The sequence below is a fragment of the Ciconia boyciana genome, chromosome 2 (assembly GCF_034638445.1).
Source record: "Ciconia boyciana chromosome 2, ASM3463844v1, whole genome shotgun sequence".
Lineage (NCBI taxonomy): Eukaryota > Metazoa > Chordata > Aves > Ciconiiformes > Ciconiidae > Ciconia > Ciconia boyciana.
This window is the reverse complement of record NC_132935.1, coordinates 98,979,241-99,005,456: the sequence shown is the minus strand read 5'-3', so window position 1 is coordinate 99,005,456 and position 26,216 is coordinate 98,979,241. Positions and strand designations below refer to the sequence as shown.

The following is a 26,216-nucleotide window of genomic DNA, read 5'->3' as shown; positions in this document are numbered from 1 at the left end:
TGAAAGAAACCCCAAACAAACAAACACAAACCAATCAAGAATCATCTTTTAGATTTCAAGTTAATAAAAGCTTCTCTACACCAGCCATGTCAAACTTTACCCATCTGAACATCTCCTGACATTTTGTCTAGTCTACTAAGGCTGGCCCTGATGAGGCTGAGTCATCTTTACATTAATTGTTCTGCTAGCGTAAAAAAGACTTAAATCACAATTATGCCTACTTTAAGGCTACGGGGAAGGAATATCACCTTAGCACAAAAGAAGTTTCGTTTGCATAAAACAGGCAGGCATTGCTCTGATTTCTGTTTAACATCCATTCCTCACCTGAAGCTTGAGTCTCCACAGCTTTGTCATGTAAACAAGCACTTCCCATGGCTTTGCATGTGGTCCATCGTGAAATACCCAGCTTCACAAGGTGTTACACCCACCTTGTGCAGGGTGAATAACTGTATCTGGGTGTAAGGGAATAGTAAATCAAGTTGTCAGTACTTTGCATATCCTGCAGGTCCTAAACCAGAAAAACAGCATACAGATGATGGGGCTCAGACAAGGAAGCGATACATCCTGCCCCACAATTTGCAGTAGGGGGAAGAAGTTCTATGTTAGCTTCCCCAGCTCTGTGAACATATCCATGGGCCGCCCCAGCCCTGCACATCTTTCCTGTGTGAATGGCATTTCCAGTGCGAGTACTTACAGGGAAAATGAAGTGCTGCAGGATGGCAACATCTCTCTGCAAACAGCAGACAGACAGGACCAGCATGTGGGGCTGAAGGGGTAAGGCTGCAGCTCACAGCCTCCAGCGCAGGAGCCACTACTGAAGATGACCAGTAATTCTGCACAACTAACGTTAACTCAGTCACCTAGAAATCAGCGTCCCAAGATTTAATCTAAAAAAACATTCTTCATCATTATTTCATCCACAGCAGGTAATTTTCCTGACTGAAGGCTCAGGTAAACCACCCCTCATTTTAGCATCAACCTATGCAAGCAGACTGGAAATGGGATTTTTCAGCTCTACACACTGGACATCTGTCCTTCCAAACCTGTTACCTGGAAACCACGGAAGCAACTTTGTTGCCAGAGCGGTCCCCAGTGCTCTCATAACTTCCCCCACTTCCCTAACCCCAACACCTTCGAACAAGTGATCAGAAAATAGATGAAGGTTAATCACCACAGGGCCAGTTGTAAATACAAGAACACGCATGCCAGCACAAACTCACACTCTCTGTTTACCCGATGCCTAATAACAATACCAACACAAATCTGAGTAGGACCTCTGAGACATCACCTTTACACAAATAACAGCAATCACAACCATACTCGTTATTTGTACTTCAGTAATACTCAGTTTTTTCAACAAGACTTGAGGTTAAACTGTGCTTAGCCCTGTGCTTCACTTACTGTGTTTAGTTTCTAAGCTCTGCAAGATTTTCCCCATGAAGAGAGTGCAGCATAAGGTATTAAAAAAGCAAGCAAAGAGGTGGGCAGCAGGTGCAACATGCAATGCCACCAGGTGAAAAGAAAACTAAAAGGAGCATGTCTAGGTTGTTTTGTCTAAGAAGCAACAGTACAGAACTGGAAGAAGAAAAATACCTCACAAATACCTCCTATCAGATGTATTTTAAATAAAAATCCATCACCCCATTAACATCCGCACCCCCTATTTGCCACTTTCTGATGGTTATCAAAGCACTAATAGCAGGAGGGAGGAGGGGGGATTTCAACACTGATTTACATTTCTTATAAATTTATTTCTTTACATTTCTTGTAATTTCTTTCTATTTCTTGTAAAGCATGCCAACTTTCTTCATTCTCACACAGAGGGTTTAAGTAAAAACAACTCTATTGCCTGCATGTTTGTAACACAGTCATTCCTACAGGTCTTCTGAGCAGAAGAGATTGGAGAAAGAATGCAAATGGTCCACAATAATTCAGGCTCAGAGCCAGTAATGTTGAACAGATATAAGCAATAAAAATAACCACTCTGGATGCTTCTGTTACATGACATAAATATTTCTCTTTTTCTTTTGTGGAAGCTATTATGCAAAAAATGCAGCTCAGCCCTGAGTTGAGACAACGAGCCTCCTGCATATTTGAAGAACTGCAGCACCCTTGTAACTTGTTACAGATGAGAACAGGCTCAAGGGACCCTTCATTAAATGTACAGGCATCTCACAGACGATGGCCACAGCTCTCCTGCAAACAGACGGTGTCGAAGGAGGAATCCAAACACCGTGAGTCCCAAAGCGTAGCAGCACCAAAACCAACAGCCAAGATTCTGGGTTTTTGCAGTATTTTAACAAGTCAAAGATAAACCACCTGAAGAAGATAAGCTCTGTGGGTTGTAACATTAACAAATACCAGCAGAAAGGCTTGACCTTTGGCGACAGCAGCAATCCCAGCAGATGCCCGCCGTACCAATTCCCTGGTGCCGCTAAGATTCAAGCTGGGGCTGTGGCCTTGGCCTCACGGGGTTCAGCTGCAGGTTCCCGCAGCTCTTCATCTGCCTACTTACACAAAGCTTTCAGGGAGCAGCCTCCCCACAGCCTCTACCCATGCAGCAGGTTGGCCTGAGGAGGACCCGAGTAACGCAAGCCGCCAGGCCGGGGACACACACGTGGGCACAGGCACAAACAATGCCACCATGTGAGCCATGCTTCCTTAGGAAACCAGCCCAGAACCCACCCTTAACCTTCTCCCCGCTTCCAGCGCGGCCACGTCTTCTGTGCTACTGATGCAACGTGAAACACAGTGCTGGAAAACAAAGGCACTATTGACTAACTTTTTGCAGGATTAAGATGACTATGCTAGCTTACAACAGAGATTTCAATGATTTCAACACTGAGCGCTAAGTAACAGGAACATGGCTTGGCAATAAATCCAGAGATTACCTGTTGAAACATTAATGGCAAACACCTTTTGATGTGGGCTGCTTTATGTGGTGCAAAAGCCAGCACTGTAATTATGCGTTTCCTTTCTATGAATCTAGTATTTAAAAGTAAAGTATTACTTAGGGAGGGGTGCGCACGCGTATGTGTGTGTGTATGCATGTGCGTGTGTGTATGTGTTACAGGAAATACTCTACAGCTGAGCCTGCGATTTACCAGCGTAGCTGCACGTAGTAAATCTGCAACAGGGGACCTCAGCCGTTTCATTCATCGTGCACCAAGCAGAGGGCTAAAACAATTGCCACACTTAAGACAAATGCCAGCGTGAGTCATACCAGCCAGAGTGCAAACATGTTTGCTGTTGGGTGAGTCAGAATATCACATCCTGAATTCACAAAGCTTCCTATAAATAATAATTTCCGAAATTGTTGCATTTCTTTAATACAATGCAATTTTAAGTGTGATGCTGTATCTATAAAGGCTTTCCTGACTATGGTTTTTCTCCTCTTCCCTTTTGTTCCTGATTACATGTACCCACCTATTGTAGTAGGCTGTCTACAGTGACTGAAGTGGTAATTGCATCGATTCATACTTAGCAAAACCCAAACATGGCTCAAAATGTGTGACAAATGAGACATATCCCCCCCCCAAAAAAAAAAGAAAAGAAAGGAGAGAACTAAACCCAAGCCATAGAGCCTTTTGCTTCCTGTATACGCTTTCTATATCAGCACTTCTTTGATGCTCTAATTCTGACATGCTTTAGCACGTTCAGCATTCAGAGAAAAGGAATGTCACGCTGGCACAGGACACAGACCAGCTGAGAAAAGGGGTGAGAAATGCCAGAGAAGTGGCGAGAGAGACCATGGCAGCATGCTGTATGCAGGCAGGGAGGGACGAGGCCTGCCACCATGCTTGACAGCATGCGTACACACAGCAAAAGTATAGTCCTTGCTTCAAGGAGCGCTCATCCTCAATATAGTATACAGCAATCATTCTTCCCCAAGAATAAGAACATACCTGGTACAAAATTAATGCACTGTAATAACTGGTAATGATTATCCAGGACTGCCTTTAAGTCAGGAAAGCATCTGAATCAGAAGTCATGCAAATGCCTTTTGGAATAGGGCTGAACTTAAGGATATGACCAAATTTGTTCAGGAGAGTGCTGATGAAGACGTGTGATGTCTCTGCGAGCAAGGAAAAAAACCCTGTGATTCTGTGTAAGGTCGGGGGGGGTGGGGTGTTTCTAACCTGATTTTCAGTTAGGAATTTATTCTCATCTTACATGAAACGGAATTCATACACATACAAATCTCCTTACATCAAATCAAGACAGTCTTGCTTTCTCCTAATTGTTTTGTGGAATAACCACTCAGAAGTTCATTTCTGTTACCTTTCTCAGGCAAAATAAAAGGCCTTTTAGAAAAATTTTATTGCTAAAACAATGAAATTCTCCTGGGAATGACTTCGTTATGGAAATGAAGTGACAGCTTCTTTTATCTAGCCAAGCAGCAAGTCTGCATTTATAAAAGGCATTCTGTGCACGAAGTACAGTGAGTGGGAGGACATGAAAATGCTATTTTTAATCCAGATTTCGGCGTTCCTCCCATACAGATCTCCTGGAATAATAACAGCAACAACAATAATGATAATTAATAATGCCAAAAAAGGAGTATCATCTTAAAGGTGAGTGGCATGCAAGAAAGGAAATTGTAGTTAGGGACTTGTAAGATTTAGGGACAAATGTAAGGTTTTTTCAAATAAACTGGCATTGCACCATGAATTTCATAGGATTTGAGATTTGCCCCCTAAATTTTATAGTAATTTTTAAAAAAGGCAATAAATTATCATTATGTGCAACATATGCTGCAACTCTACTATTTGTTTTCTTGCAGCAATTGATATTTTCAGAAACACCACTAAACGGGAACTTAACTGTGGAGTTGATGCTGTTACTATGTTTGGGTAAGAGACCGTGACAGCTTTTAGACCTGGGGAAGAAAGCAAACCTTGAGAAAATCCAGGGCCAAGTGATGTTTTCAAATTCAATGAGAACAAGGGTGGGATGCAGACTTTGGCTCAAAGCTTAAAAAAAGGCACGGGAAAGATCCTTCTCCACTTTGCTGACCCCTAGACCTGTCCCTCAGGACACTGTCACAGAGCAAAGATGGTGAATTAACACATACAGATAAAGCGTGGGCCAAATCCTTCCTCCCTACCAGGAATACACTGGCTCCAGTGAGGCTGGTGTGTAATTATCCGAGGGCAGAAGTTAGCCCTGATTATCGGAAGATTGTTATTCAGTTGTGCTATCATCTACCAGTGGTAATTGGGACAAGCCTTTGCATTTCACACCTAATAAAAATTAACGAGAATGAGCAGGCAGTAACAAAACGCATGGGAGGCACACGCACGCCGAGATGCAACGTGAAACCTGCTGGTGCGATCACACTTAGAGTAACCCTACCACTGGAAAGCCCCCATTTCACGCAAAATTAGAGCAAGCTGGAGAAATCACACACGCTGTCTCTCCCTCCCTTACACTCAGCAGCTCTAACACAGAAACACGTCAGAGTTTGGCACTGACTCAAGTTCCAAACTCAGGAGCACCCCCCTAACATGCGCGCCCGCACGCACACACCCCCCGCACACACACACCCTGCACACCCCCTTTCTGGTGCTGCTGCCACCAACCAGGGGTACCAACCCTGTCCAAGTGATTTCCCTCCAGGTTTTTAGTCCACTTTGTTGGTATTGCAAAACCCTCATCAGCAATAGCATGAAATGTGCAGGAACCAGCACCCTGGGCATGCTACCCCCCCAGTGAAAAATCATCCACGTAACTACTCAGGTACAATCTGTTTCCAAAAGCTATCATTTAAGGATCATTCAGGGCACGCTTGGAGGCAACCCTCCTACAAGATGAATTTTCATGCCATTAACCTTTATTTGCCTTTTATACAGTAAAATTTAAGTCTATTAAAATATAGAGATCCAATTTGATATTTTGATCACCTCCATCTGCTTCATGGGGAACGTATGGTGGTAACAGAGGAAAAAAAAATATGTAGGACTGGAATAAGTTAGCCCTGTTTTCCTTTTTTGTCCATTGCTTGCTGCCAAACACGCTTGCTGCTGGTCACTTGCCTAGCTCACTGCCAGCGAACGCTCAGCTGGGCACGTCACCAATGTTTAACCCTCAATAAAATTAAATCACAATAATACTTAGCACTCATTTAGGGTTTTACATATTACAAACACTGTAAAAAAAAATTTAACTGCACACTCCATAACACTCCTGCAAGGTAAGTTGAGTATTATTATTCATACCTCATGCAAAGGGCAGTTTCACTGGCGAAGGGATAATTGACCTGCCCAAAGCTATGCAACACAGGTGCTTCCGTTTCCTGGTTCTCTCCTTATTCCAACTAGCCAGTTTCAGCCTTTCCTGAAATTTAGAGTTAGAGCCTTGCCTTCATTTCTGCCGCTTTCTGCTGCTGAAGGAAAGGAAGGAGCAGGTCTCTGTACCCGGGGGTATGGGTTGCATGTGGGTGGTGTGAGAGTGGTCCCTGGTTGCACTGGCTTGCAGTGGGACCAGAATCGACTGGAGCCACGGCACTCCCATTTCTACTTCCCTGCGGCAAGCAGGGATTAGCTGCAGAGAAGAATTTGGTCTGCGGGCACGTTACGAGCCCTTTTCACATAAACCAAGTTTTAGTCTCTGCAGACGCCTTCTGGTACTGCAAGGAGCACAGCAGAAGACTCACCAGTGTACATATACCACACACCTCTCCTCGTACTCCCCCTCCCTTCCCCTCAACCGCAAAAAAGGGTAAGACTGAACAAATAAAGGTTTTATCCAGGATAAACAGCAGCAGGGCAGTTGGCCATCCCCTTCCAAACATCGCGTGGCAGAAAAGGCCATGCTGGGCTTGCCTGGAGCCACCACTGCTGCTGGTGTGTCAGACGGACCTGAATTTTTTAACCACCCCTTTGAGGTGAAAACCCTCATGTCACAGGTTGGACAACAGAGTAATGTAGTCAGAGATCCTGTTACAACACCAGCTGTTCATCCTGCACCATTGCCAATAGCCACAGTGACCCAACCACGCTTACTACGTCAGAAATCACAGTTTTTCTACCTGTAAAAGATCTGTCCCCTTATGTGCAGTGACATGATTAAAGCAGAAACCTTACCTGCTAGCAGTGTGGATGTAATCATCCCTGTTAAAAAAAGGGCTTTTACTTGCAAAGCTCATCCCAGTTCAGAAATCAAGTAAGCCCTACCTTTGACCAAAGCAGTTAAGACTGGAAAAGCCGTTGAATGCATTGATCAGCTCCCGAGCTAAGACAAGGCTTAAGTAGAGGGGTTTATCTCACCTAACCTCTCACTTCTAACCACATTTGGTTGGGTCAGGGCCAACTTAGTGTAACCAGATCTTCAGCCCTAGCTGCAGGTTTTGATTGCCCCGAAGAGCTAGCTCAAGCCAAAGCCTCTTTAGCTATCCCACCTAAGAGCACCGTCACCCCTGCAGATCAGCAGATGAGCTCCACAGTTTAAGTGGATTAGCTGTGCTGAACAACTCTGCTACATCCAGTTCTCATGTCGGCAGCACTCGAGCTTCAATCAGCAATGATCTTATATTCAGCTACTCTGGGAGGTTTTGCTGCAGAGGACAGAGCTGGGTTAAGGACAAACCTGAGCCGTCCCCAGGCCCTTGAAGAAATACAGGCTTGCAGCTCGGGCTCAGTGGGCATTCCAAGGGGCTCAGTGAGCCAGAAGTGTCCACGAAGATTGCCCCCTCCCTCACCCTCTCTGGTACCAGGCTTTGGGGTTGGCTTTCCACTACAGCGTGCAGCTAGGATGAAAAATATCAGCCTGACACACCACACACTGCCTTGTCATGACTTCTTACGCCAAATCCTCAGCAGTAGCACACAGCAGAGCAGTGCTTAAACCAACACAGTAACAGGATGCCCTCCTGATTCCACCTACCCTAGCCACCCATATTGGCCTGGGAGGAGCAGCCTCTGCCGTGTCTTAGCAGCTACAAAACTTGGTTCCAGCAAACTTCTCTCAGAAAGCAAGGAATTGCAATTTCCCAGGTACACCATATCCTTCTCTCAGCCACTCCTCCCAAAGGCAGCAGGCAGAAGTGCCACATAACATAACATAATCAGTGTGAAGTTGTAACAGTGTGGGAGAATGTGGCAATTCATGGAAAATGTCATCGACCAAAAGGCAATTAGCAGCGAGTCTAAATGCAGAAGCAGAAGGGAGCGGTTTCCTAACAAAACAAGCCTTGTTAAAAAAATAAAATAAAAAAACAACACCCTAAAACTTGCTTTCCTCAAAAAAGCAGCATTCTCAAGAGACTGAAAGCATGTTAAGAAAAACCTCTGTGAAGCTTTCTGTAAAGATTATTCTTTACAGACAGATTTGGCAGCCCTTTCTGCTCTGTCTCCTAATGCTATTGAGTATAACTATGTTAAGTCAATAAGCAAAGCCACTCAAAGGTTCGGTTGGTTTTTTTTTGAGGTTTTCTAGGCCAAGAGAGGAAGCAGTGCAATAGGAAAGTTTTCAGAAGTGGGAGTTGTGCCTGCCTTGCTTCTAATTGTAGTGAAACTGTCAACCTCTGCGTTGTGTTTCAAGACTTTACACTTCAAAATCATTCCCTCTGTGCTTTGAATTGCTATACTTTTAAGCTAACTACTTCTAAAAGTGCTGTTTAAAAAATGACATCTTCAACCACATTTAACGTTGAGAATAAATCTAAATTTGCGAAGTCTCATTGGGTCCCTGCAAAAGTGCATATTTTTTTTATCGTACTTGACAGCCAATCTCTTGGAAATTATTTGTGCAGAAATTTAGTTTAAATTACTTCATATCAAGACATTTAAGAGAAAATGTGGTTTTCCTTATAAGCTAAAAATAATGATGTTCTTTTTACCTTAGATTAAAAAACCCAACATTCAAGCAGCAAACAACATTGAAACCAATTAGTAATCTTACAACCTAAAATCCTACCTACGTGCAGGCATGTATTAAACGTATTTGAGAATGAGCTTCAGACGCACATGGCTAAAAAAACTGCACTAGGCTGACTTGCTTTCATTCCTGTAAACCGCCAAAAGAGAAAGCAGGTCCACATACTATGGTGAGAATTACAGGCACTCACTGCCCTTGGAAAGACGTTCTCTGCCTCTGAGCACTAAACTTGGGGAATCACCCCATCAATGCCAGAATGGTAAACTCATAGATAAGCCAATGTGCTAAATTTCTCTTCAGTGCCCAGACCTGATCAAGTAAGGAGACAGATACCTGCCAAACTGCAGGGAGCTGAGGGAGCCCAGCGCTTTCCAAGTGCCCCTGCATATATTTGAATTTCAGGGTAACTAGGAGGCCATGCTCCTTTCATGCTGTCATGAAACAAACAATATTTACGTTGCTTTGGCTTTAATGATTTTAAAATATGGAAGATCATTTTGGGAGAGTAAAGACAGTTAGGTTCAGTAAGGCTCGGGTATATTTACACTTCGTTGCTCAATGTGGTAAAACCAAATCAGGGTAAATGTTTACTGCTAAATATTTGGGGAGATGGAGAACACGCATATAAGCAGCTCCGAGCATGCAAGCTCAGAGTCAGCTCAGCCAGGAGCTATCTTCTAGCTAGTGTGACAGTGCCCAGCACAAGGAAGCCCCAAGACTGACTCCAGTTCCCGAGTAATACTTTCACCAACCAGAAAATTATACTGTACCTTGCGGGGCTGAACAACTTTGAAGTATTACCTTGAGGTCTGCCAAAGTTCGAGGTGCTCCAGATGCCAGGTTTCAATTTAAGCTAATCTATTTTTCATATCCTTCTCCCAGACTCTCATCTCTCTGGTTTAAAGGAGGACAGCACAGTACTTAACCCTGGGAAAAAAGCACCTACCATTGCTCACGAATGACTCCCCCTCGTAGCATTTGGAGATCGCATTAATCACCTTGCAAGGAAGTCCCACCCCACCCTTCACTAACCGCACGATGGATGCTTGGCTGGGCCAAGCTGAGGTGCTACAAACAAGCTCCCACGTTGGCATTGGTTATTTCTGCACTTGGGAAACAGGGATATGCGGCCTTCCCTCTGCACTCCTCTCATCATCATTTCTCCGTGCATGGATATGATTCCTCCCCATCTCTTCCCAGTCCAACAAAAAAAAGCCTTAACCAGAAAGGAGTGATGCTGGCAAAGTGCCTTCTACTCCAAACTCCAGCACCAGCTTGGGCAAGAAGCGAGGAAACGCAGCCATGCCACATGGGAAACAGCTGAGCTATCGCAAACCACAGCCAGCAACTGTTTTGACTAACCAGAAAGTGCCCAACCCAATTCTAGTTTCCAAGTGGAAAAGCTGCCCTCCGCTCCCCCTGCAGACTCCAGCAGAGCTGGATCACCTTCTCAAATATCCCTTGTCCGCCACAGCAGTCCAGCAAACATTACCATCTAATCGTTCCCACAGTACACAAATCCCTTCCTGGCTTGGCGCAAGGTGAGTACAAAGTTTTTGCTAATCTTGCATTTATTTTAATCCCCCCTGCTTCCACATCATGTGAATCATCCCTGGTTCCCAGCATCAAAGAGTTAATGGAAGAAAGAACCACCCTTAGCATGTGCTTCACGCAAGGGTAAGTGGACTGGCCAGCTACCAAAGCAGATTGTTAAAGACTACACCGAGCTCCTGATTTTTTTCCCTCAACTGCAATAAACATAAGAATTGAATGTGGAGATAAATGTAAACCTAGACCACATCTGCTGATAAAGCAAAGTCTTTGTACTTGCACAACTGCTGTTAACTGTACACAAAATACTTAAATTTCATGAATTCTCCTACATTCAAAAGCTGACCTGCAGTTCGCCTGAGGCAGCCAATGTGAACTGCACACTCAGCAGAATTGCACATTAAAGACAGAGGGGAAACAGATTATGCTATAATACAAAATCAGACTGCTAGGAAAGTGAATCATTTGTGCAACTGTTAAATGCTCAGAGTATTTTGGGCACAGTTCACCACGCCAGATTAAAACACGTCTATTGTGGTTCTCATCTGAAAGGCAGCGCTAGGTAACAGGTTCGTGTCACTTGCCCCTTTCATCAAAGGCACTAGCAAAACCGGTGCCTTCAGGACTCTGTCATACTCCATCATTAAACTTTTCTTTTGAATTAATTGAGGCTACTCTGCTACTTGAAGATTTTTGCATTCCTGCAATTGCATTAATAGCTTGGAGGAAAGTGTATGTGTGTATGCACATAATTTCTTCCCAAAATCTCTCGGGAAACATCAGCTGTAGATCTTGGCTATCAGCATTCATGCTTCTTCTGAGAAGACAACTGAATTCTGACATAGTATTCTAATTTTAACTTATTTTTTGGGAAGATACTCCCTCCTTCCGTGCATACATGTCAGACATGGATTGTGTTTTAGCAGAGTTCCCTTGGTTAATTATTACCAAATCGTTTGAAGGTTTCTCCATTACAAATCAGGTATAAGCAGCTAGGACCTACCTAACAGGACTCCATCTCTAGACAGTGTCATTTTGAATGGCATAAATGACCTTGGGCCAGCTTACTTCCATGTTGGTTCATGCTCTGTTCTGCTGTGATCTCCCCTGAGGAATACAACTCAGGGACCCACTTGTCCCAAACCCACTTGTCTCCTGTTTTAGACTCCTTCCTATTTCAAGTCTCCCATAACTGACCCATAGGCATGAAATCCACCCTGGGATGTGACTAGCAACCCTTTCTTCAGTCTATATTATCATTATTATTTACATGACCATTATTAACATTATTAACAACAGCAAAATATTGTAATTTACATTGCTAGCAAATTCAATTTTCACATCTATAATCAACAGAATTATGCATACAAATAAACATTTAGTCTTACATGCTGGGCTTGGAGACACAAAAAGAGGAAGTGTATTCCATAGTTGGCCCCTATAGGCATCTATACCTAATACTGCAACCTCAAGTTAAGCAGAAGTCTGTAGTAACCCAGTCTATTTTCAGTTATCCAGTACGTTCCTAGTTCATGACTAGTTAAATTAAAAAAAAAAAAAAGCTTATGATAAAAATTCATACCCAGATTTCAAAGATCTAACTCTGTTGCAAGGTGCACAGTAGATCATGCTCAAGAGTATTTCATGCCTAAGTATCAATCAAGAATTTTGGGTGCTTCCACTCAGGGGTGCTTAAATTTGTGATTCACGTGGAGGGCCATCTCTAACAGCAAAAAGACGACTCTCTGCAACAAAAATGTAAAAATTAAAGTTGGATCTTTGGGTTGAGAAGTGCAGTGATTTTGCACAGGAATTGCACACACCCCATCTACTGGCTTTTTGGAAGACTGAGAATTCTAACAGTGGCAAGGAGAGTTTACCTTTCATTGAAGTTATTTACTGAGCAATGCATGTGAGCTTAGTGCTTGATGAAGATACAGGAGACAACCACCTATCCCAGGTGAGCCACAAAGCAAGCCAGAACTGACACACCTGTTCAGAGCCTACAACGGTACAAACACAGGTCATAGGCTAAAAAAAAGTCACCCAAATCATCACAGCATCTTGCACGTTACAACAGAAACATAACAGAGGAGTCAGAGGAAAAAACATCCCTGCTGGCAAAGGCCTTGGTTGTGCTGCATGCCTGCTGTGGGGCCTGCCTTGCTGCCCTTAGAGCAGATGTAGCGGTAACATCCAGCAGAACAGATAAAGGCAGCAGACGTGCACCCACAGCAGAGACTTCGGTCAGTGTTGCTGTTGTGCCACCACTGCGGCACTTGGGGAGCAGAGCCACTGTAATTTTTAATTCAAGAAGGCTGCACACCACTTCATTAGAAGAATTCACAACAGACTTCAGTCACCGAGCCAAAAAAGGGAACTTGAGTTACACTGTGGCAATTAGGATGTTTGATCATGGCAAGTCAAAGAATCTGCTCAGCTCTTCTGAAAGCTACCCAAAGCCAGTGCAATCTCCCACTCCTCTAGTTGTATGCAACACTTTAATAGCAGATGGCAAAAGTACCGAGATTAAATCCAGTGCTAACAGCAGCTGGGAACACTGATAGTTTTGCCATTGCAGTGCCAAATTGTGACACTTTTTTTCCTGACAAATTGGTAAAGTTAATATACCCACATTGCAATGCCAAAGGTATCAGCCAGAGTTTGCCTGTTCATTTCTAACTCCATAGTTGCAGGCAGGGGCTCACAGAAGTGGCCAGCAACAACTGCAATGTCGATCTGTAGTCTGAGGAGACTAAATACATTTAAATCGGTCAATACATTCTTTATCTTAATGTGAAACTTTCGTAGGCACGTAGGCTGTTACTGACAATTGTACTGAAATAAATGGTGGTCCATGACGTGGATTAGGGGGAGTCTCAACCCCTTTTCACTTGTGACCTACCCTGGATTTCAATGAGTTTCTTTAGGAAGCACTTAGTATTAATACACCAGTGCTTTGTCACACAGATGCATAATAGATATGATTTCTAGCAAAAGCTGAAATCATAGAAATGTTATTTGCATATAGGGTCAGAGCTGTTTTGAAAACAGACTTTTCAGTTATCTATGATGTTTGGAGGAACTCACTGTTGCAGAAAGAAAATACTTTTCCTTCACTTGCTACTGTCCTTCATCACAGACCAAAGTCTGCTCTCGCATCCAGTGCAACTTCAGCAGAGTGGCCTGGGGTGAAACTGAGATGTAATGCATTAATTGTCCGATTTTCAAGTAACAGATCAAATTTCTTTTTAAAATACTGCCTTTACTCAAAGCATTTTAAAGCAATTGTTTCATAAGAGGCTACTGTTGCTGTTGACCCCTTGTTTCCATTTTCTGTACCAAAGTTCTGAAGGTATAGTACAGCTTTAAGCTGTACACCAGCCAAGGAGAGCACAGTGATGTGAAACTGGTATTCGTGTTTTGTCAGTACCGGCAAAGGTGTGTCTGCACAAAGCTGTGATAAGTGTCAGCACCTCAAAGCAATTTAGATCTTCACTTCTCTATGCACCAGGCAATCTTAAGAGCTGCAGATCTCTTGCTTCTAAGCGCTAATGTCTCAATAACTTCAGCTATATAAGCTCCCCAAATTAAAATAGCATATTCATCAATTTCTAGGAATACACCACAGTTTGGATGACACATTATTCCAGTGCTCAGTTTCTTCTGGACACAAAGGCATCCTAGAGGTCTTAAAACTCAGACTTTCTTCAGCTCCAACTGGAGCTGGACCAAGTGTCCATTGCTGGCACCAGACCCACTGCAGTGCCAGAGCATTTCAGAAACTAATCCAATAGACAGGGAGGTATTTTTAGGAATCCTTTGCAGAAGGCACCTCTGCCAACAAGGTTCAACGAGGTTTCTGCTGGTGACTTGGGAAGACATATTGAATGTCAACTGGTATATTCATCTTCTTTAAACACTGAACTCCCTTTCAAACAACATCTAATAGGACAAATTACTGGTTTAATACTAATGGAAATTGATCAAAAGACACTAGATTATTTGGCTGGCTTACCTTAAAACTTTTTCCTGCTTTACTTTCCATGCAAAATATATCAAGAGTATTCCTATCAATGGAGAGCCTAAAAACTAAGCATTTAAGGAGGTGGAGAAACTACATTTAAAACTGGGTTGTGGATAAAAATGCCAGAAACCCCCCAGACCAACTTAAGGACCAGCTCCACAGATTTTCCCAAGAGCTATTTTGGAAAATAAAACTTAGGGACGCATGCTATACAAGGACATTTGAAAATGCTATTCCTTATCTACAAAAGGCAGTTTCTTCTCAGTTGCCATCATGGTTCATTTGGCTAGGGACAAAAGTGGCTGGCAAACTAGTGTAAAAAAGGACCGAGTAAATACTGGCATTTTAAGCACTGTCTCTACGCGAAGATAAACAGCAATGGTCAAACGATAACCGGCCAGCTCTCTCTCCACGCCTATTTGAAGGGACAATGGCTGGGAACCACCTGGATCAAGGCTGTCAATCCATTTAAATGCAGAAACGCTTTCATGATTTCAAGGCAGAACAAATATTTCTTTTTGTCTGCACACTTTTTAGAAAACATGAACAGTAACTACAGAGCAGAACATAGATGCCTATTAACAAAGCCAACAACAATTACTGCTATGTCTAAGAATCAACAAAAAAAACACACAGCAGTGTATTCCAAAGGCATTCGCTCACAAAGCAAACTCACTCCACGCAAGCCCAAGCACAGAAACCCGATAGTATCTCATGATTTATGTTCTCTCAGCAGGTTGTACTGGGTCCTCCAGATTCCGGGCTTGCCTTTGAAAGCAATTAAGTTTCCAGCACTTCTGGGAGTGACAAAAGCTCTCACTATGAAAACCTGCACGCTGCACTCTCGCTGAGTCTGCAGCCTGGCAGACTGAAACAACGGCACCGAGGGAGGTGTGAACTTCCCCCAGTTCACTCATCTGGGAGCGTTAGTACGTGAAGGGCCATCTCTAAACTTCGAAGCTATTTCCAAATAATGTCTTTGTCCAGCACCCAAACAGCCAGCTGCTGCTGTGACTTGGAGAACAAATGCAAAGCCCCCTCTCAGCCTGGAAAGAAAAATCCCTTTTCTCACCAGCTCGCACGCAGGAAACTCTGCAAGTTCAGCTAGTGTGAACTATTCCAATTACTCAGCAAGACTGAGTACCCTTACTTACATTATAGCATGTCCAGAAACCGCAACAAAACCGAAGTCCTGCTGTGCTATGTACTGTACAAACACACATTAGGAGACAGCACCTGCTCCACGGAGTTTACAATTTGCAGAGAGTAAGCTGTACCTAAGGGAAGGCAAGGGCAAGAAGCACATGTACAGAAGTGAGCAACAGGCATTTCACACAACTAGTGTGTGAATGCTGCTCCTGAATTATTATAGTATAAGAATGCTGTCTGATCAAAAAATAGATCTGTGATATACCCTTGGCTGAATAAAACAAAGAGAATAGCAGCAAAGTCAAATTCCTAAACACCCCAGCCACAGCAAGTAAAGTCCCAATGCTGCTCAAATAGCAGATTGCCTGGACAAGGAACATCATCTTTACCTCCTCGAGAAAAAAAAAAAAGCCAAAGCCACTTCCCATCACTGTGCTTATTCTAGCTATACTACAGACAGAAATGATCTCATGAAGCCAGAGCAAGAGCAGTGAGACGGGCTGACAAACAAAGCAGCCGAGTGCACAGAAGGGCGTACGCTGGCAGTACGCTGACGGGCTCTGTAGGAGCTGCCCAGACACAGGATCTTAGCCCCGACTAAACGCAGACGGGCAACTCCTTCCAGGCAGGGTTGTGAGCCACCTCTCGTTTACCACAAGGCACCCTGGCCTAAGAGCGCACACAAGGGCAGTTACTAAGGGTCCCTCTTACACAGGGAGTTCATGCGTCGTTTACTCTGTGGCAAACAAACTTGCTAAGACCAACATTTTCTCACGTCAACTTATTTCTGCGCCTTAGACTCTACGTGTTTGGTGTTCAGAGTTGCTGAATCCTTGTAACTCCAAATGAAATCAGCTGGAATGATGCACACTCAGGACCCTGGGAAGTTGCCAAGAGGTGTTCTGATAATTTTATTTTTTACTTATCAGTGTACCTGTTTCCCCTGTTATAAAGTAAGACACCCAACTCCTTGAATACTGTGCAAGTAAGAGACATAGATAATTTCAAATAGTGTCATTTTCAGAATTATTTAAGCCTAGTTATGAGAGTTAACCTGGCTCTATTTCCTTGCTGACAATATCTGTGGTTTCATAGCCGTATTTTTTTGTATCTCTTGCTCACCTGTTGCTATGTGAGGACTTACAAATACAGGGAAATGATTTATCAGGGAGACCTGCAAAAAATGACCAGACATGATTTTCTATCAGATTCAGAAGACGGTAAGTCAGAAAAAAAATCTCCCCTCTTATGTCCTCCAGTTAAAGCTGCAGTCATTTTTAACAACCAGAGGTAAGCACTTTTGGAGAGAGAAATGTGCTTAAAGAAGTGTACTGGCAGAAGTGTAAGATGCTTTAATGTCCTTTAAGCCCTCTTTAAAGTGCTTAACATCTTCGGACAGAAAGTACTGAGTAACTGTGAACTTGGCTGCAAACAGTTCATTACACATACAAACATATACAGACATGTCGAAAATGTTAAGTCAAGAACTAAAAAACAAGGAAATACCAGAAATATGACCAATTGTGCAACATTTCATCTTCTTTCTTAATTTTATGATCACACAGGGCTTTTTTTCCACAGGAAATGGTGCCATTCATGGTATAGTAGAGCTGGTGTTACTGAATAAGCAACACTCAGTAGTTTGCTTCATTCTCACTATTAAAAATGGTCCTAAAACCCATGCTTAAAGACAGAACAAGCTATTTCCTTATAGGTTATTTTCTGGCTGTCACCATATTACCTAACTGCCCGATACGCTAAGATTAGTGCATGTTCGCAACAACCCTGTGAGAAAGTTTTTTCCCCATCGCACAGACAGAACTGAGACTCAGAGAGACCGAGGCTGTGGACAAAGGTCCCTTCCAAACCCAGCTACAGCGTTTGATGAGGTTTTCCTCCCACACATGTGCTCGGCACCAGCTGCCCCTCTTCCTGTGATGACTGTCTCCCTTCAGAAGTGCAAGCAGTCTGGTGTAAAAGCGTTTTATAATCCATTATGGTGAAAGTAAACTGGAGCGGCTACAAACTACTCTTTACGCTCTTTTATGCTAACCCAGTTTTGTCTCCAACCAGCTGGGGAGCACTCGCTCCACCCCAGCGCTGACTGAAGAGGGTCATTTCCAAGGGGAGGTGCAGTGAGCATGTGGAAGCTTGTGTGGACACAGGCAGACCCAAAAGAGGACATCTGCACGTAGCTACAGGTCAAAATCATTACCAGGACTGAAACTTTTAAATGCAAACAAACAGACCTCTTCCATTGGAGGCACTGAGATAACTGCAAGTGGGAACAGAGGACTGGACCTCACGTGAACCAAAACTGCAGGGTTAAGACACACGATTTGCATTCACAGATTCACGCTGACAGCACAGGGACAGCATGACTAAGGGGTACAAACAGGTGGAAAGAGATGCATTCACATGAGGTACTACTGCCAGCAAGACACTTGTTGCATCATCTTGTGGGAGATTGCTTCTCCACTAACTGAGCTGCTTGAACAAACTGCATGAATGCTCCTCATCCACTTCAGTGAAGTTAGACACACTGAACAGACTTAGCAGCAGTTTAAGCTAAACTGTGTGGTTTCACACCAGGGTTTTTGCACCGATGCAGAGGGACAGCACTTGCATAATTCAGTCTTCTGTCTCAGTAGGGCTATGAGGCTGTAGCAAGCACTTGGACTATAACAAGCAGCCAGAGATAGAATGGTCTCTTATCTTCACACCAGACAGGACAAGCAGCATCCAACTGCAGCCTCAGGAATCACAAACTCCATCCCAATGTACAGAACAGAGATTTCCCTCTGACCTTCTCTTCCGTGGCTTCAGTCCTGCTGCTTCCCTCCTCAGACTCTTTACCCCAGTTTCCTCCTGGGTCCTCATCTTAATCCCAATCCCATCACACAGTCCACCCCTGACAGTCACATCTCCTCCAAAATGCTGTCCCCACACTTGGTGCTTGCAGTGATAACCACCCCCATATCTCCTTGTTCAGACAGTCCCATGTTCCCCAACACTTCTCCTGAACACATCTCCCATAGCTTGTGTTCTCTCTCCATCCCTTCCTTCTGCTTCACCCTGTCTGGGCAACGAACAGCTTTGCTGAAAACACGGGAGGACAATCTCCTTCCTCTTGCTTCCTATGCCTAGGACCACAGCACTCCTTGGGAGACAGATGTAGCACTATCAAAGCAAGTCCTTCAGCTTCAAAATACAGTATGCTCAGTGCAGCACCACCTAATGAGCTCCTGCTGTGTCAGTACAAAATGAGACATTTCAGAGTTTATAAACTGACTGATTATGGACAAATTTGCCTGCAAATGAGAAAGTAGGTCCCTAATACTGGGGAAACTCTACAGCCAAATTTCAAGTATCCACTCCCAAATGTGAAGGTGCTACACAGCTACTCAATGAAACAGCTGGCCTATTTTTAAAAAAGGTACAAAAATGCAGGGTTTTCTATCTTGTTCTCAAGACAGCCCAAATCATTCATGCTGAAATGTAAAAAGGAAGAAGAATCAACATGAAACTGCCACTGACTTTGGAAAAATGTCACTTTAAAAGGTTATCCTGGAAAAATACTAAATGTTGTGCAATGCTGATTGTAGGCAGTTCAACCAGCTCTTCTTACATTATTTGCTATTTCCTACAGTTATTACTGAGAAAGTCCCTTAAACAAATCCATGACGTAGAATAAAAATGAAAGAAGATTATAGGCTCCAGTGATGTCTGGACATATCTCAACAGGAGAAATACAGACTGTAATAAAGATGATGCCTATTAACAAGGCAATAGATAGTGAACGCAGAAGACGACATCATTGTGTGCAGAGATTTTTTGCTTCAGATATGCAAGTGACAGGAAATCCAAGTGTCACAGTCACAGCCTATTTACAAAAATTAGGAGGAAGTGTTGATTGGTTTCTATAGACACAAACACTGATATTCACACTAGAATCAAACAATTGTTCTTATAACTGGAAGCAAGGTCAAACTCTGATCATCATAGTTCAGCAGACACAGAAAGACAGCAAGAAAATCCTGTTGATACCTAACCTTCACCATCTAAGAGTCAGATGATTCAGCTGCAAGAAAGCAAATAAAATTACTTTAAACCAAACATTTACTTCTTTCTTCATAAAAATATGTAGCTTTTCAGCAGATGACTCAAATGTGAAAGTTTGTGGTCTTTGCTCCGGCAGCTGGGTGAGCTGGATTCTGATCCACTATGCAAATGACTCAAGTGTTTCTCATTTTCTAGGGTGCCAGTTGCACTCCTGAACCCTCTGCAGAGGGGACCACCACTGCTGCTGAGCCTCAGAAGAAAAGAGCAACGGGGTATGAAATGGCTTTTTTTCCCCAAAGGTGACTACTACCCAGTTTTACAGCATGACAGAGAGAAGAGTTGTAAAGTTGCTTTCTTGTCGTGTAACACTTCTGAAATAGAGGCAAAAGGTCTAACCTTCTAATTTTATTGAAAGAGAGGTAGGCAGGCAGATTTTCCCATGGAATATTCCAAATTTGTGCTTTGCAGAGCATCCTTTCAAGACTGAAGCTAGAACTCTCAGATTATAAGAAAGATGTACAAGCAGAGGAAAAAAGAAAAATGCAAAACAGGTCCCACTTACATGGGATCTTTCCCTTTGCTGGATGGAACCTTCCTATCAGGACAAACTTCACTTGCAGGCCTTGGTGCTTTCTACTTATTCTCCACGCAACAACAAGAGGCAAAGCATGTGTTGGCAGGAATGATTTAAAAACCAGAAGTTTTACAGAGCAGCAGGCAGGCAGCCTCCAAATGCTGGGGTAGAGCAGAGCTACAGATGGGCTGATCTCTCAGGCCCTCTACTGGAAACCAGGCAGCTGGGAACAGGTCTTCGAAAGGTCTTAAAGCACTGCTGAGGCTTTCTGAAAGCCTCTTAAGATAAAAGTTAGGGATCTAAGCCCCATCGTACTATATGACACAAACTTTGTCTTGTTCAGGTGCCTTCAAACATCACAAAACCCACCTACTTCTAGCAGTAAATATAGAAATACCTGACTTTTACTGCCCATAATAGACTACATCTACACTGGGAGAGTATGAAGCATTACTGCCGTATCTATGTAACCATGATGAGAGCTGTAGTATAAAGAAAGCCTGTGTATTTTTTTATCCCATCTAGACACAGCTCTAAATTGCTGACTACTGTATTAAGCTAGACTTCCTGACTCTCACCTATCTGAATCAAATAAATAAGCTCTGCAAACATTATTGTCTTGTCTTCTGTGTTCACCTATTATATAGGTCTGTTATGTGGACCAAGCTGAACTTTTTCCTCCACTGGACAGGTAAATATACATAGGAAGAACCAAAATGCGTGCAGTACAGGTTATCAGGCTTTCCCGGTAACCCTACAGAGTTAGGCAAGACCAAAGAAACAGCAAGGAAAATTGAAACCTTCCTCCAACTGGAGATTAAATGAAACTAAGCCAAACCAAGAGTGTTCTACCAAACAGTCTCATGGTGAGGTCTCTGGCTGGAGAGCTCCATTCCTCCATCTGGTGAACGTATCTTGACTAGAGAAAGACTAACACAGTACAAGGGTATGTAGCTGCAACTTGGTGCAAGTGCCAGGCTGAGCAACGGGTTCACCCAAATCCTCTCACTTCCAAGCAGAACTGCTGCAACAAAAAGCAAACCAAGTCCAAAGATACGTTTATTTTCCGAAAAAGAGTAACTGTTCAGATCACAAGACAAGACATAGATGTGTATGGCCTGACTTTTATTTCATGGGGCGTACTGGAGTTAATTCTGATTCATGTGAGTTTTGGATACCCTACCTAATAACACATACACCCCTCAGTCTCAGGCACTTAAGTCAATAGTTGAGGCAGGTAAGCAGTAACAATTCACCCTCCATGTCCTTAAAATCATCCTGATTTTCCTTTGAGTCTTCCTGGAAAATCAGATATACAGATCTCTCATCCTGACAATTCATCAGTCTCTAGACTACGTAGCAAGTCCCTGTAATGTTCCACTTTGGTTAGCAGAGCAGTGAACAGATGTGGAAAAAAATTCACTGACTAGTGAAGAAATTCAGGGCAAGAAAATAACCCAGAATTACCTGCACTGTGTCCAGGCCTCTTTATAGCTTTATGAAGAAGAATGTTAGGAAGCAGAGGATACATTTCAATTTGAGAGACCCAGTTTCCTAAGCACAGCATGAATGAAACATGGACTACCAAGGGGTGTGAAGATCATCTCCATCACCATAATTCACCAGATAGTGCTTTAGTACAAACCCACATGAGTTTTTCTAGGTTGAGGAGCTACAGCAACTTATGTCAGATGAGAATGTGCCTCCCTGTATCTTATGAAACACAATTATTTAAGGTTCAGATGGTTACAGACTTGCCACAACAGATACCATAAAACATGAATAAGTTTGGAACACGAAATCTCAAGGGACAGCCTACCCAGCATGTCTGAGACAGGCACAGGGAAGGAGAGCAAAGGGCTCTGAAGAAAAGGGAGGTTTCCTGGAGCAGGAGTGAGCATCTGGGAAAAGCATCCTTGAGTTTGAGATCATGCTGGATGTGGTACGGGACAGGTCTGGGCTCTTCCCCTCTCCCAGCTAACTCAGAGCAGGCTTGAACAAGGAGAACAGAGTCACCATTCATACATGGAACACAGGTGAGAAGAGCCATGCACAACTCCCTGCTTAGACAAAACAGCCCAGGGTTTAGCTTCCGCTTCAACGCTGTAAAACAGCTTTAAAAAGCTGTATAGAGAGGAGAGAAATTTGGGACAAATGGCTTGATTTGTTACCCATACTTTGTTACAGGTTTGGGGGGTTTTTTGACATCCTAGCAAGCAAAGAGAAAGAGAGAGAAAGAGTTAATGTAAAGGGTCATCTGAAGGTCTGAGTCTCCCAATAACTGCTATCTAAACTTGGAATGCAAGGCAGTAGCTGACAGAGAAAGAAGGAGAAAATAAAAAGGTATTTGCAGAAGTAGAAGCTTCATGGACAAGCACTGTTGCTCCATTTTGTTTTGAAACAACAAAGCAATTCAACCAAGTGCAGAAGTTAAATGCAGGGGGTGCGCTGCAAGTTAGACGATTGGACTTCAGGAGCTGATACAGACTGAAGTCTGTGCCACAGCCCCAGGGCAAGTTTCACTCTCTGAAGCAGCACTTTAGAGGCAGAAACCGTCCAGTGACATGCCACTGTCTCTGAGTGCATAAATGCTCCTAGTCAAGGATGCAAGTTAGCTGAGGTAACTGAGCTGTGACCACGCTGGAAAAATGGGAGCAAAGAGGGCAGCTGAATGACACTGGCACCAAACAAAAACACTGGGGAAGGATTCAAGCAGAAGGGTGACCTACAGGATAGAAGAGCTGCCCAGGATTTGGGAAACTGATGAAGTCAAACCTCAACATCCCTGAGCTCTTATGAGCCTGTCCTTCAGGCTTTCTGCACTTCATCTGCAGAACAGGGCTAAGCACAGTTGCCCATCTCATACAAAGCTGTGGGAATGAAACCACAAAGGAGAGCAGAGCACTCAGAAGCTGGGCTCACAGCTCAGTGAAGAATGGTTCCCCATGCAACCAGAGCCTCTGCCTGCCAAAGAAACTTTATTTTTGAAGTGGCTGCACCCCAGTACAGAAGCTTGCTTAAAAATGAAGACACATGCTTAATCCCTGGGGCAGAGAGCGTGTGTGCGAGATTTTCTCTTTCCTTTGGCATTACAGAATTAAAGTAATTTCCCTGTTTTCATGATTTTCTCACAATTTCAATTATCCACATCTAGATTTATTGCACACTTAGAAAAAAATACTGTTGAAGGGACCACATCCATCAAAGTTCTTATTTCATCGCTCTGAAACCTGAAATTCTCACTAAGGCACGGCATGAAAGATTTCCAAGCACAAGGCCCTTTGCACATAAAAAACTGGACAGACTTTAACATCTTAACTGCTTTTAACAGACTATAAAACCTTACATATCAGGAGTCCCCTAGACATTAGGTAATATTATCCATAAGCAAATACTGTAGGAAAACAGAAGAGCTGAAAAGTCCATGAAACAGGGAAATGTATTTCAACAATACAAAGCACATGCTCACAGAACTCAGAAAAATAAATTCTTGCCCATAATATTGATTAGTTTCAAACACAAGCTACCAGAGAAACTTCTGCCTCAAAGAAAAGTGGAAAATACAGAATCCGACTGAGCTATATCTCTATGATTTTCTAAGATCAATTAATTGCAGTAATTAATTGGTCAGATCACTGTTTTGTAGTCTTCTTTATTAGGTCACAAATTCATGCAAATGATTGACTTCTTCCACTACTTTCAGTAAGGATCTGCTTGAAGAGAAGTCTTTGGCAAGTTCCTCAGTTTAATACTTATCTTACAAATGCACCAGTTTACTAAGGAGAGAGGAACAAAAAAATGCAAAAAATTCTGACACAAAACAGTGAATGTTAGGCCAGAAATGCATTGGTAGTTAAGAAAATACCAACAGTAGAACCAAAAATAGCTCTTCAACCATGTGTCTTTTCAAACCTACCTGTTTTTTCTTTTCAGGATCCATGCTTCTCATAACTGAATGTTTCTTACTGGGGTCTCTCAGAGCATCTTTCCACTGAGATAAAAAAATATCTTTTTCTCAACCATGTTATTAGTAATCACAGCAAGTGGTTTTACTTCTTTTTTCTCAATGACCTTTCTTGAGTTCTGCCTACTGTTTATCTAAAAGCAAAAGCTGGTCAATGCTCATCACTTTTTTCTTTCATTAAGTATTCAAATGAAAAGTGATGCTACCTCTTATTCAAATGTATATTCAAGCCATCTCTAGTTGGGGCAGGGGGGGAACTAGGCTTTCCCATTGGCAAAACTGTGACATATATTTTCCTCCCATCTACCAGAATTTCTCATCTCACATCCACCTCTACTTTACTTTTTTTTTTTTTGTGTGACTTGTTATCAGAAACAAATGTTTTCCTTGGGCTCACAAAAGTCAGCTTTTATGCTACCCCAATGTAAATTGAAATTACGGCCAAAGCAACAAAGCAGCAAAACCGTCAAAAGTCACCTGTCAAAACAAGAGTATGTAACTGCTGGTAAAGTCAATAAATGCTGTATCTTTTGCGACATGCTGGCATTTTGTTACAGTTATTCCTCCCCAATAATTAACAGATGACAGTTTAGTTTTAAAACAAGGGCATCTTATAATCAGTGACCCATCTATGCCGCTCAACCATCTGATCTGTCTCAAGGTCACTGTCTTCAGTAACTGGGTAAGAATTACATCATCTGTCCTACTATAGGATGACAATTACATCATTGATCAATACTTGGGATCTGAGTGTTATCAACAAATTCATGTTAAGGATGAGTTACAACTGGGCAGATACCACAAAATGAAACTCCTGTTCGGTTCAACCCACATCCCCATTAAGACTACATTATAAAACTATCAACTCTATTATTACTGTTATTTGTATTACAGTGCAAACTGAGAGCTAAGCAAAGATGGGGTAGAGAAGGTGCCACAGCGGCACGCCCTTTGCAAAGACAGAGAAGATGGTCTTTACTTTGAAGAGCTCACAGCAGCCTGAAGTGACAAGAGCAACGGAGGGTGGAGGAAAGAGGTGTAAGCAGATGGCAGCAGACCACATGTTATTTCTGTAAGCTTTTGGCGGTGGTGCAGTTTGAAGCACAGTCACATGTTCACCTTCAACAGCAGTAAGTGTTTTAAGCTATTTTAGCTTCCTCTGCCTTGAAACAGACCTGAAGCAAGCAGGCAGCAAGCTACTGTGTCCCAGTGGAAGACGCACACATGGACAGCCCTTGGGTCTTCTGCTCCCCTGAAGCTGGTTTGGGAGTGAACCATGAGGCTATGCATTCAGTGAGGAACAGATCAGCTGAATGGAAGGAGAATGAGTGAAGGTCCAAGCAAAAGAGGATAAAGATGAGCCAGTTAACAGTGAGGTTGAGCAAAGGAGGGTCAGGGAAGAGGGGAAAGCTGGACCAAAAAACAAATCAGCTTAGTGTAGAGGAGATCTACGTGCAGTTTGGGCTCACAGTCTGTCTTCTGGCTGCTTTTGCTACTGTGCCTCTTCTGGCTCAAGTCTTCAGGAAGGAGCAACTCCCACTCCCCCTTACGGGAAACAGCTAAAGAGATGGAGCTTGGTCTGCCCACCTTTGCTCATCCAAGGCTCAAGCAGCCCTCAGGACTAGCGTAGCCCGAGCAGAGCCCCACTAAAATGTTTCAGCAAAAACACCTACAGTAAGATTCAACAGAGAGCGATAACTCATCCATGGGGGAATATATCATATACAGTAGTACCTAGAGGCACTGACATACTTGGCTTCTGTACAGGCATACATTGAACTCCTGTCTCAAAGACAAAGAGCAATACATGGAACAGCAGTCCCAGGGAAAGATAATACTAAGCCGACATTTTCACCCCTGGATATACTAAATTAGGTACCAATCCATACTTCAGGACCTACATAGCAGCTGGCCTCCTTCACAGTAGTGCTGTGTGCACCCAGAGGCCCATTAAAGTGGAGGGTTGCAGGTGACTTGCCTGCTCTGGAAATCAGGCCAGGACTAACTAGATT

General features: G+C 43.1%; 1 protein-coding gene across 11 annotated transcripts in view; it reads right to left on the bottom strand.

Annotated features, from left to right (window-relative positions):
* Positions 1–26,216, bottom strand: part of ATXN1 (ataxin 1) — a 228,125-nt gene that overhangs the window by 99,443 nt on the left and 102,466 nt on the right. For 2 of the 11 annotated variants that reach the window (XM_072853313.1, XM_072853312.1), the window contains one exon: positions 325–452. The exons of the other annotated variants lie outside the window; for them this stretch is intronic. The gene's annotated coding sequence lies outside the window, so the exon portion shown is untranslated. The remainder of the gene's footprint in view (positions 1–324; positions 453–26,216) is intronic. 11 annotated transcript variants of the gene reach the window in all.